Genomic DNA, 11688 nt, shown 5'->3' on the forward strand with positions numbered 1-11688 from the left:
GTTATTTTGTTAATTTGTTTGCTTGTTACGCCTTCACTACTCAAAAGATTATCATGAACGGTTAAGTTGTGTGATCGGAAAAAAGTATCTTAAACGTAATCATTATAATTTTTTTTACTCTTAATAGGCCAGCGTTTGACCGTTGACTTGCCTGACTTTAAGCGTCGATAGGATGTAACACGCTAAAAGAAACCTGTTTACTCTGGATTTAAAGACATTTTTTCATTTTATTCGTCATATTCATTGTCAACTAAAATATTATAAGTCACAGTTAAAAATCTAATGTTAAACTAATGTTTTTAATTTATATTATTATTTTTAATATACATGGTATAGAAATGGCTTGTGGTGGCATATTATAAGAAGTGTTTTGGTAGAAAACTATAAAGCAAGAGAAAGAAATCAGATATTTGGAATATGTGAGAGATGAAGAAAAGATCTAAAGATATGTATATAAAGGTAAATGGAAGAAAATGGTAAATGGAAAAATCCGTCCACTTACATACATAATAGGTGCAAATGAACAATAACTATTTACATGACGTGTTATTAAAAATAATAATAAACTTTGTTTTAACAATGTTAATAAATAAGATTTATAATTCTGTACAAGATTATATACATGGTACAGCACAATAACAGCCTATTAATGTCCCACTGCTGGGCTAAGGCCTCTTCTCCCTTTTTGAGGAGAAGGTTTAGAGCTTATTCCACCACGCTGCTCCAATGCGGGTTGGTAGAATACACATGTATCATAATTTCAATGAAATTACACACATGCAGGTTTCCTCACGATGTTTTCCTTCACCTTGACGGTGAATCGAGCTCGAGATGAATTATAATAACAAAATTCAGTGGTGCTTACCCGGGTTTGAACCCACGATCATCGGTTAAGATTCACGTGTTCTAACCACTAGGCCATCTCCGGTATACACCATATACATATGCTTGAATAATATTTGCATATAAATTACATGTCGGTAAAATATTTAATTACATTGAGGAATATATATATATTTAAATTTAAATAGTTACTGTACTAATTATGACCACGTGGAATGGCGGCAATTTCCCCGAACTATTCCCTATTGTATCCCAATTCCGGTGTCTGGGCGAGTTTCAAACAAAGCGTCCCGACCACTGTGGGGTCAATAAGACGGAGTATTATAACTATTAAAACAGTTTTTGCACTATTACTTTAAGGTGAAACGTCAGTAATATCATTGCAATAAAACAAACTAAATGAAATGAAATTTAAATGACGGGAAATAATTTTTTTCTCTTCTATTTAACTGTTCTGAGTATCTAGTGATATCAAGGGACTCCGTTATTATTACTTAAAATAAACAATGATATATTCAATCAAAATAATTTAACTAAACTTGCATCTAAAATCTTGCAACTAAATTTGCATCGAGATAATTTTAATTAAATTTTAATTATTTATTTAAGAAGTTCTTACGAACTGTAATAAAAATAAAATTTTAATTTTTCATCACTTTATTACTGTATTGCATTGCAGCTAATCGATACAATCATAAATACAGATAAAACACTAATAAAATAGTAATATAATATATGAGCTATATATTGGATAAAAATTAATATACACTAGCTTGAGAATTTTTTGACCTTTTGAATCCAGGACTTTTTAGCTCTAGCAATCAATTCTCTCAACACCTACATCTAGGGGTACACGATACGAGGCAGGAAAAACTAAGCTATCAAATAACTTAGATGTTATGTATCTTGTTACAAGTTTTTTCTAAACGTTATCTTACAAATATTTTAAATATTTGTATGAAAAATAGTATTTAGGAGCTATTTACATTGTACAACCGTCAATCATATCAAAATAGTTTTAAATCTCAATTCGATAACCCTGAAACAGGTATTTAAACAGTGGCAAGTCAGGGACATGTACTCAGATATATTATAGATATATAGATATGGTAGGAGAATATTTTTATTTTATTATTATTTTTTATTGAATAGTTATTGGTTGGTGATCCTGAGTGGACACTAATGCGCCACCAACCTTGAGAACTATGATGAGATATTATGTCCCTTGTGCCTGTAATTACACTAGCTCACTCATCCTTCAAACCGGAATACAACAATAACAAGTACTGTTGTTTTGCTGTAGAATATCTAAGTGAGGTAAGTGGATCTTTCTAGAACAGTTTGCCATATGATTTTTATGCATGAAACTAACGATTTACTAGTATTGTAACACCAATCGATTTTGGTTGATCAACTGAAAAAATCAACTAAGATTTGTTCGGACACAAACTTTTAATCAAATCAACGCTATATTCGGCTTAATAAAAATCTAAACAAATACATTTTTTTATAAATAATCATTAAGTACTAATATAATAAATTCTTTTTGAATAAAAAAAATTTTGAATAATTTGTTTGGACGCGATCTCTAGAGCTACTAGTCTGTATTGTTTTAAACTATTTAACATCAAGCTTCGGCCCAAGATGGCGGAGCAGGATCGTTTAACGCGGATGAAACCCCGCGAAGCGTTTATATATTTTTTAAAAATATTAATATTTAGTTTATTTATATCAATTATTTCTTATTAAATCTTAACATAACGTCAGTCTCCTTATTTCGAATTAATAATAAGCTATATTTAGCTCTATATAATCTTAAGATCATTGTCGATAACCAAACGTCAAAAGAATAGATAAAATTATTTATTTACGATTGATGTAAAACGTACTTACACAAGTTCTATTATACTTGTATTTAACTTTGAAGACAGACAAGGCGTCCGCCGTCTGAGTCTACGATAAATGTTATTAACCCGATAAAATCTATGTCAAGTTGCTATATTACACGAATCTTTATTGTACATCGTTTACTGTCCTTTTTAAAGTTCCAAGCTTACAATGAGCTATCAAAGTCATTCCCATGAGAGCCCGAAACTTACGAGACAATTTGAATTACGCCTAGCACACAGATAGAATTTTACTATTTAAGTAATCGAAACGATTCGTTTCGTGATTATCAAAACCGGACATTAATAGATTTATTATAAAAAATAACGCGAAAGTAAAATACAAAACAATAAACAATTAAAATTTTGTAACAGTAATATTGATTTATGAGGACTTTATTAAAAGCAAAACGTTATAATTTGAACTAATTATATATTAAAGTAGATAATACAGCATAAGAGATAATACGTTCTTACATTCGTTGTATCGTCATAAAATAATAAGAAGTCGTAAAAGTAAAAGGTTATCTAACAAATTTAATTACATAATATCGCATTTGCAAATATACAAAATGTAGTAAAAGTATACGCGAAGTAATAAATATACATCATAGAGATATTTTCCTCCATCACTATTTAATTATTAACTTCAATAATCTTCTAATACAAGAACTACTTTTACAAGAAGTAACTGTTACAAGAAAAGTGCAACCAATTTTTGTAACAGTTTTCAAATAGATTTATTTACAATTGTATTTATGATATTGTTACATACATTATGCCAGACTAAGTGTTGGTAGGGTCACACCCAGAGTGGGGTCACTTGCGATAAAAGGTATTTTGAAATATGTGCTTTTATATATAATAAATTATATTATTGAAAGTGGAGTAATCCATCTTAATTCTTAACTATATTCCAGAGCCGAGCCTAGTGGTTTGAACGCGTAAATCTTAACCGATGATCGTGGGTTTAAACCCGGGCAAGCACCACTGAAATTTCATATGCATATGCTCGTGCTTGACGGTGATGGAAAACATCGTGAGGAATCCTGCATGTGTCTAATTTCATGCCACATGTGTATTCTACCAACCCGCATTGGAGCAGCGTGGTGGAAAAGATCCAAACCTTCTCCTTAAAAAGGGAGAGGAGGCCCAGTGGGACATTAACAGGCTGTTACTGTTACTGTATATTTCAGAGATGTGTTTCTTATATCTACTTCCGACGCATTAATATTTCGGGATTAAACATCGATTTTATGTAGATAAAGAGCACGTTATGAATTATAATACAAATTTAAAATTTGGTGAAATCAGTACATTTAAGATTAAAACTTGTAATTAAGATTTATAATTCTGTGATCTACTAAAATCTCGCCAATTTTACTTAATACTTAATGGAAAATATTATTTTTTGCATTGGCAAAGCGCAATAGTTCATCTTATTTTTACCTAATTATTATTTATAAATACTTTTTTATCTTAAAATTGTAAGAATAAGACATCTACACGAACAAAACCCAGGGTTAAAAGGCAATTTAATTATATAAGGTTGAAATCCAAATACAAACTTTAAAACAAGGATTTTACTGACTACAACTACTGAATATGCTGTATGCATGTTTCGTAATATCATTCAGTGTTTATTTTACAATTGCGAACGTTTATACAAGTACCTATTAACGAGTCTTTACGAATTTCTTAAGAGTACAATAGCTATAAATGATAACTGTCGTGCGAAAAAATACCGTTAATTAATGTCAATTGACCTAACACTGCTAGTCAAATGTTATAATAATATATTATTCTTACATCACTTTAATGTCTACAAACATTCAACGTTCATGATGTTAACTACAAGCTTGTCAACTTTTCCGTTTTTAATTTTAAATATGACAGACTTCTGTATAATCCCAATTTCTCTATTCTAGTTAAAAGTAGCTTTTCCGAAAATCCTTTCAAAGCGAGCTTAGCTTCCTTGCTGAGCTTAACTCATAATGCAAACCTATTCACATTTCGTACTCTTTTTTAACATGATTTCCAGTCTTTTTGTAAAAGACCAGTTTTTTTGTAAAAGACCTTATTCTTTTTTTCAATATTTTATTTTATTTTAATCACCTTAATAAAACTAACTTATTATAAGTTTTAAAAGACATTCTCATTTTGAATGAGCATCAGGTGGGAAGTTTGTAGCCTGATTTTATTTTATCTATAAAAAAGGTACCATGTCACAGAACCTTAGATAATACCCCACTTTATCGACTTTTAAATCGTTTTAGGACTGGAAGCTGTCTATTTGACAAAAAAGGTGAAATAATTTGTCAATTTATATTTATATAAAACCTCTTTGATTTACGAAGAATCGTAAGAATCGTGGCGATACCGTAAGTGCCATTATCTTCATCCGCCATATTGTATATAAGAAATGTAATATTATGTTGAATTTTTATTAATCTTCAATTAGACTGATTAATTTTCGTGGAGGTATTTAAGTATTTGTTTACAACATCTGCGTTGACTCCGTAGCTATCGATTGCGCAAAATGTATCTGTCTCAAGAGTCATTATCATAGATTGCAGATATATGTTTTTTTAATGTTTTCGAAACGTTTTTTCTGCCGTTATGCGCTCAACGGCACTGGCACCTTCCTGCACTTCCAGAGGTTTGATCGTAGATAATGCTATTTATATTCAGCCCTCGTTTTGTACCATATTTTTTCTTTTAGAAACCTTTCTATTAATATTGAAAAAGCTTTATCTTTTTAATTATAATAATGACAGGTCAGGTATAATAAAGTCGATCCAACTGCGCAGAGGGGTGAGACAGGGGGATGTAATATCCCCGAAACTGTTCACCAACGCGTTGGAAGACGTTTTCAAGACGCTGGATTGGACTGGGTATGGAGTCAATGTAAACGGCGAGTACATCTCACACCTTCGATTTGCCGACGATATCGTCATCATAGCAGATTCGCTGGAAAAACTCACCGAAATGCTGCATCGCCTAGGTGAGTCTTCCCGGTGTGTCAATCTCGGTATAAACTTGGACAAGACTAAGGTCATGTTCAATAGGCATGTCGTGCCGGGACCGATATACGTCGAGGGGAAACCTCTCGAAGTTGTTAGTGAATATGCCTACCTAGGACAGATAATACAAGTCGGTAGGAACAAGTTCGAGAAGGAAGCCGATCGAAGAATTCGCTTGGGATGAGCAGCATTTGGCAACCTTCGTCAAGTCCTCAAGTCGTCTATACCGCAATGTTTGAAGATGAAAGTCTTCAACCAATGCGTCTTACCTAACATGACATACGGTGCCGAGACGTGGACACTAACTGCGGGACTAGTCCACAAATTCAAAGTCGCTCAGCGTGCTATGGAGCTAGCTATGCTCGGAGTATCTTTGAAGGATAAGATCAGAAATGAGATTATCCGGAAAAGAACCGGAGTCACCGACATAGCTTGCAAAATTAGCAGGTTGAAGTGGCAGTACGACATACATGACCAGCCCGGTCATGTATGTCGTAGGACCGATGGCCGTTGGAGCAGACGAGTCCTAGAGTGGAGACCGTGAATCGGCAAGCGCAGCGTAGGGCGCCCTCCAGCCAGGTGGACCGACGACCTTAAAAAGGTGACGGGCACCAACTGGATGCGGAAGGCGGAGGACAGGGAGCTTTGGCGCACCTTGGGAGAGACCTATGTTCAGTAGTGGACAACGATTGGCTGTTGATTGATTGATTGATTGAATGATTTATTTTTGAATGAATTTATCTTATTTATTTTAATAATGTCGTGTCTGATTACTTTGATAAAGCTATATCTCGAAGAATAAATAAAATATAAATAAAATATCTACTAAGTATAATGTACCAACAACAGACACGCCAGTTTTAGGAGTTGCGTCTTTTAATTCCATCTTCCTTAGCGTAATCATCGTTGGTGCGGAAAGAAAGGCTGCAAAACGGTACAAAGACGAAAATGTGTAAAATTACTTAAAGTAATTAATACTATGTAGATATACACAATAATTTAATTTTCAATACAATGTATAATATAACATAACATTAAACGAGAAATAAAAATAAAAAAAATTATACGGACGCAATGTCAGTGTAGAAACAAGTAATTATTAAATATTAGTATTAGTATTCAGACCTCGACCTTAAAAAGGTATAAGTTATTGCTATTTGTTAATTGTCAATAAAATTGTAGTTCATCGTTGAATCAGGGAACAGCTAAAGGTCTGGCAATGTCTATTCTCAAAGGAAACTGAACCATCTTTACAGAAGATAGAAGAGAAGCGTATGCTCACAAACTATTTTCTTACATTTTCATAATCCGTTGGAACTACAATCTGACACGACCGGAGATAATTCAGGCGCAAGATTAACGGCTTTATATGCTGTCAACATTTAAAATCGAACTAAATTTCTTAAAAATCCATCTTGGGGTTTGAATACAAGATATTGGGATCTGTACTAGTTTCTAGAGCAACGAGGCTAATTTATTTTAAATATATTTATTCTACTGAAGTATAAAATTAAATTATCATGTATAAACTCTATACGAACAATTTTAATGAAACTGCTGTGTTTAAAAGCGCATGATTAATACTTAAACATATTAAGCCGAGATGGCCCAGTACAACGCGTGAATCTTAATCGATGATAGTGGGTTAAAACCCGGGGAAGACAACTAAATGTCTTTGTTTTTATTTCTGTTATATAATCATTATTTACAATTAATACAATATAATACATTATTATATAAGTACAACGAAGCATTTTGCAACTGTGTAACATTTTAATGAGCAATCTGAGTAATACTATGAAAATGGTGCTTATGTTTTTTGAAATATTATATGTTATTGGTGTTTACCTTGAACTGATTATTTTATTTTCTTATATATAATAATATAAAATAAAATAAAAATTACCGATGATCGTGGGTTTAAACCCGGGCAAGCACCACTGAGTTTTCATGTGCCTTATTTGTGTTTTTAATTCATCTCGTGCTTGACGGTGAAGGAATAAATTGTGAGGAAACCTGCGCGTGTCTCATTTTACTGAAATTCAGCCACGTGTGTATTCCACCAACCCGCATTTGAGCAACGTGGTGGAATAAACTCCATACCTTCGCCTCAAGGAGAGGAGGCCTTAGCCCAGCAGTTTGACATTCACATCCTGGTACTATAAACATACTTTATTTCTGCTTTCTGATAGCTGTAGATATAAAAATAATACCACTTTAGTTTTATCAGATCGGTACAAAATAACTAGTTATAAGATACAATGTATGCGATACAGACTGTGAGTTCATATAATTTTTTACGATATAGTACTTCATATAGTTAGTATACGAGACACCAGACTGATTAATGGAAAATCAAATGAGGTTAATCCTTCCAATGCAATACTCATACAACATGCATAATGCAAGAAATATATTCACTCATAATACGTTCAGCTTGTATGATCACATTGTCAATATTTTTCGAATGTATATCAAATTGATTTTTCATAAATATGTATAGAGGTGAAACAAAGAAAACTATGTTTATAGTAGAAATATAATTTGGTAAATAAATTCTAGTCAGTGTCACAATATCGAGGTATATCTTTTTGTTATTTTCTATAATATATATTTTATTGTTTAAAAGAATATTATAATATAAACCATAAAAACAAAATGCTATATCCATCGGCTAGGAGTTACTGTAATAAGAGATGTCATTCCGAATCTAATCTCATGTTTCATTCCTAGAATGTTGTATTTGTTTGTAATTTATTATATATATAACTGTTACATAGAATTCTATCAATTCTAAGAAAACTGATAAACATTCTAAGCAAAGAAACGGTGTATACATAGTACATAAATGCAATCGCACTGAGTGACTGCATTTTCAATGAGTCGTTAAGCGGCGCCACGTCTTACGCGACACGATTACGCAACATACTGCATAGAAGTTCATGTATTGAGTTTTACAATACCTAAGATTGTATTTTTTTAAAGTATATAGATATATAAACATACCACAGCTCTATGATCATAATCGCGTATTCGAATTCCTATTAAAATCTAATTTAATTACCATCCATACAAAGATTATATAGATATAAATATAGTTCAAGTTCAAAGTTATGACATATTAAGCGGCAGCATGTAATTTGATACGTTTAATAAAGTTTCGAAATTTGCAGCATAGAAGATTTTAATAAAAAAATAATATATATATTTTAGTACTAGGTATGTTTTATATTATAGGTAGGCGGACGAGCAAATAGGACACATGATGGTAATTGGTGACCACCGCCCATAGACATTGACGATGTAAGAAATAATAACCATTCCTTACATCGCGAATGCGCCATCAACCATGGGAAGATAAATTATGTTTCTCATGTCTGTAGTAACACTGGCTCACTCGCCCTTCAAACCGGAACACAACAATACTTAAGTATTGCTGCTTATTGGCAGAATATCTGATGAGTACGTACCCAGACGGGGACTGCACAAAGCCTTACCACCAGGTAAATATTATAGTATTATATAGTAATATATTTAGTTATCCTTCTACTATGTAAATTAATTATTCGGATATTAATAACATTATATCAATTACTCTCTACTTACACAATGCATAATAGGTGACAGACGTGCATGCATTAACATAACGTACAATTATATATAATTAAGTGGATATAAGACTAATCCATAGATTCGTATTCACCACACGTATGTATGTAAATATTTCATTGCCGATCGTCACAAGTGCATAAGCCGACATAATATGATAATCATTATTTATAATTAAGAAACGCTCTGTTTTTTTCGTTAGTTCATCTGAAGTCTGGATGTTTTTCTTTTGGAACCGGTGTTAGTTTTTAATTTTTTTATCAATATTCTGTCTCTGTGTCCGTCTATCTAAATCTAAATTTTGTATAAATTGGCTGAACTATGAGAGTTCTTCTCTTTAGGTTTGATAACTGTAACTCTTGTTGACTTCCTGTTAATCGAATGAAGTCGTGAATCAAAATACGAATTTAACTTTAATAAGCGATATTTTTTTTGGCTTAAGCTGGATTCTATCTGATCTAACTCTGAATTATTAATTTCTCTCTGACTTTGTATAGCCTAAATACCACTGCTAAAAAGCAGCATTAAAATATAGGCGTCGTTTGTGACGTAAAAATAATTAGGTTTTTATTAAATTCTGTGGTAGCCGAAGGATAATAAAACCTCCAAGCCAGCATTAATTAATATTTAAGTTTTCTATATCTTAAATATCTTGATCATCTTAAGTGAGTATGGTTATCTACTTACTACCCAATTATTTCAGATAACCTTAGCTATTGGAATCAAATGTCTTATAATCTCTTGTCTCTCCAGCTATGCATTAAACATAGTAGAAGGATCAGTACAACACTATCGCTTCGTTACGTTCAATGTATCTTCAATAATGGTAACTATCTGTTGGTATCTATGGTACAATGGTATCTATCTGCAAGTATGGCGGCCATGAGTTCCAGTGTTTGCATTGTTATTGGCCTAGATAGTGTCAAACGTGATTTACTGGCTATCAAAGATACCCCTCCCCCGTGTTCAATGAAAGCACAATATGCTACTAGTATACACTATACATCAAATGCTATTTAATTCGCGTTGCAAAATATGATGATCTTCATACATTTTTCTGCTGGACTTTGTAAAGTATGAATAAAATTACATCTTGGTATTTTACATATGTATCAAAATAAAATAAAAATAACTAAGAATTCTGGTTCTTGAATGTTTGATTCTAATCTGCTATACGTTGCCATATTACAAAGGTAGTATCATATTTGTTAGTGTGTGATGTTTGCAATTAAAAGACCAAGTGGATCGAAAAAATTGATAAAAATACTGGATTTCTTTTTAATCGTATATCAATACTGTGAAGGCGGCATTTTCAAAAATATAAACCCAGCGCCATCAGCAAGATTAGACCTAATATTTTAATTATTGTTTTGGAATAATAACGGATTCCTTCTGTACTTTAATCATCTTCCTTGATACTAGTCATTTGTCTTTGCACTATTCGCAGTCAATCTATAGAATTTAAATATTTACTCAAATTTATATTTACATTATTATTTACACTCTGAATGAACAGAATGTGGTAGTCAATTGTGGAAAAGCACCAAATATAATAGATTTTATTTTGTACTCTCTTAGCTGTTTTGCATCTCATTATCTATGTCATTTTATTCATAGCTCTTATTCCAATCCATTTTTTTCCCTCATATTCGCAGTTTGTCTAAAATTAATATATATTTCAATTGTACTTTGTATTTTTGAAGAGATATTTCCGTCGAATCTATTTTAAAATATTATTTAACTTTTGTAAGCTATGATTGTTAAAGTTACATTGTCTACAAAGTTATCAAATTCGTGTAAGAATTCGGAAATACAGGTGTGTAGCTCAACCTAAAGAGTAAATGATGTTTTAAGATTATTATTTCTTCCATAGTCAGGTTTTAGTTTTTTAAATTATTTTTATATTAAAATTATTTTCACGTTTGTGTAGTGCCACTATACAATTAACTTAGTATTGGATTTAGTTTTGTTTTTATTTTGGCTTATAGAGTTAAATTATTGGATTAAATTAAAAAAAAAAAAATACTCCTAATCTTTCTAATTTTTCAAGAGGTTTGGAGAAGTGAGGATTTACACACTTACAGAACTTTATTATTAGTCAAGAAACAAATAAATAATCCATTTACAGATCTGTCTACTGAGAGTCATATATGCCTATCCCTTAGCAAAAGCGAAGTGCCTTATTATCTGTATCGATCAATGTTTTATCTAAAGTACACCTTGTTATGTGTGCACAGTAACAGTTCAAGTGATTAGCGGTAACATTTTTTCTTCTTCTGCTTGCAATTATTTTTAAAATTCGGTTAAAAAATGCTCGATTCCGGCAA

Source organism: Nymphalis io, chromosome 9 (assembly GCF_905147045.1).
Source record: "Nymphalis io chromosome 9, ilAglIoxx1.1, whole genome shotgun sequence".
In the NCBI taxonomy this organism is placed as follows: domain Eukaryota; kingdom Metazoa; phylum Arthropoda; class Insecta; order Lepidoptera; family Nymphalidae; genus Nymphalis; species Nymphalis io.